This window comes from Alexandromys fortis, unplaced genomic scaffold (assembly GCF_014885135.2).
Source record: "Alexandromys fortis isolate MF-2015 unplaced genomic scaffold, M_Fortis_MF-2015_v1.1 scaffold_16, whole genome shotgun sequence".
Lineage (NCBI taxonomy): Eukaryota > Metazoa > Chordata > Mammalia > Rodentia > Cricetidae > Alexandromys > Alexandromys fortis.
This window is the reverse complement of record NW_026067893.1, coordinates 19,525,783-19,527,900: the sequence shown is the minus strand read 5'-3', so window position 1 is coordinate 19,527,900 and position 2,118 is coordinate 19,525,783. Positions and strand designations below refer to the sequence as shown.

The window sequence follows — 2,118 nt, the reverse complement described above, 5'->3', positions numbered from 1 at the left end:
GGGGTTCCTTATGCTGCTTCATAATCAGGAAGGCAGTCATCCATCAGGCAGGGAACAGTAGTGATATTTCCACTTTTGCTCTGCCTTTCACATTTTCCTTGGATGAAGATTGGGGTTTCCACATGTTTTTTCCAATTTTCTTTCAAATTCATCCAAGAACATTTTGTGATTTTTATCACTAAGAAAAAAAAAATAATGAAAACTTTGAAGAAGGTTATATCCTGCATTGTTCAAGCAATAGAAGAAATCTATTATCCTTTACCTGTGCTTTGTTTTTTCTCCATAATGATCTGTTTTCACTGATGTAGTTTGGAAACATTTTCTTTGAGTTTCAATGAATAGTGAATATTCTGGATATTGAATTTTTAGATAAGGTTGTAAAAATGTATTTAATTCTTATATTGATCTTTCTTTACCTAAACTCATCTTTTATACTAGTTGAAAAAAATGTTTTATCTGAAAATGTATGTATAATTTAAATTATACTTAATTTTTCCACATAATATTTTATGTATACTTTTATTTTTAATCCTTTTGTATTCACTATTGCTTTTGTTATTATTGAAGTCATTGATAAATTTCAGATAGCATGAAATAAAACTAGGTTTTAATTTCTAACCTCACTGAAATAGAATGTTTTAAAAATTTTATCAGTACACATAGAATGTGTGAGCAATTGGAGACTAGAAGGGAGTAGGGAAACTCAAAATGTAAATTATGCTTTCAATTCATGATTCATTTAGAGCACAGATGAAGTTGACATAAATATGTGATGAAGTGGAGTGAGTGAATAGGGAACACACATTTCATTTCTGATCAATGTATCTGCAATATCCACCTGTCAAACCTATGTCTTTGGATAATTTGGGAAGTGTTTTTATCTAATTAAGTTGTGGCAAAAGGATCTTACTGAGATATGAATTGTGGTTTTCAGTACTGAAGTCTAGCATCATAAAACAACACTCAATTTATGACTCTATATATAACTAAATAGTAAATAGACTTAAATAATGGGACAGGAATGACTTATTACCAAAACAAGTGGATGAAAGATTCAAGATAAAACCAGACACACTAAAATTGATACAAGAGGAAATACGTATTAGCCTTGAACATACTCGTAAGAGACAATTTTCTAAACAGGACACTGATAGCTCAGTCACTAAGATTAACGATTAATAAATGGGACCTCATGAAACTGAAAAAAACTTCTGTAAGGCAAAGAACACCCTCAATAGGAGAAAACAAAAGGTTACAGAATGGAAATGGAAATAGATTTTCACCTATTCCACATCTAACAGAGAGCCAAAATCCAAAATATGTAAAGAATTCAAAGAGTTATAAATAATAAATAAAAAACATCACTTAAATATAGGATACATATGTAAACATAGAATTCTCAATAGAGGAATCACAAGTGACTGAGCAAACCTTAAATTTTCAAGATCCTTGGCCATATGGAAAATGTAAATCAAAAGTATTTTGAGATTTGATCTTATACCTGTTAAGAATGTCAGATCAATAGCACAAGTAACAACACATGTTGACAAAAATGTGCAGCAATCTGGATGCTCCTACATTGCTAGTGGAAGTACAAACTTTTAAATACACTACAAAAATTAATATGCATATTGCTGTGAATATTGTTAATCTGTCTACCTCAAGAACCAAATTTTCCACTTGATGGGCAAACACTGAAAAAGATGATCCAACCTACCAAAACCACACTTGCACAACTATGTTCATAGCAGTTTTGCTTATAAGATCCATGAACAGGAAAAACTATAGATTGCCCCTAATTTAAGACCCCATAGGAAAATTGTGGGCTATTTACTAGTAGAATATTATCAGTTGCTTTCAATATTATATCATGAAACTTACAGGCAAATGGATGCAACTAGAAAAAAAATCATCCCAAGTAAGGTAACACAGTCTCAGAAAACACAAACAGGGTATTTAATCACTTATAAGTTGATAGTAGATATTAGTTAATGGATAACTGTTAATCCACAGACCCAGAGAGGCAAAATAACAAGGAGGGCTCAAGGGGAATTACATGGATCAACCTGGGAAGAAAAGTAGAACAGATTTGGTGGGTTCTGAAGGCTATTGGGAATG

At 31.5% G+C, this 2,118-nt stretch overlaps 1 protein-coding gene and 1 long non-coding RNA gene across 9 annotated transcripts in view; one reads left to right on the top strand and one right to left on the bottom strand.

Annotated features, from left to right (window-relative positions):
- Positions 1-2,118, top strand: part of LOC126503086 (cytochrome P450 2C25) — a 222,092-nt gene that overhangs the window by 170,719 nt on the left and 49,255 nt on the right. The window lies entirely within an intron of this gene.
- Positions 1-2,118, bottom strand: part of LOC126503183 (uncharacterized) — a 33,384-nt gene continuing 31,266 nt past the window's right edge. For both annotated transcript variants that reach the window (XR_007592204.1, XR_007592205.1), the window contains exon 3: positions 1-2,066. This is a non-coding gene — a long non-coding RNA (uncharacterized lncRNA). The remainder of the gene's footprint in view (positions 2,067-2,118) is intronic.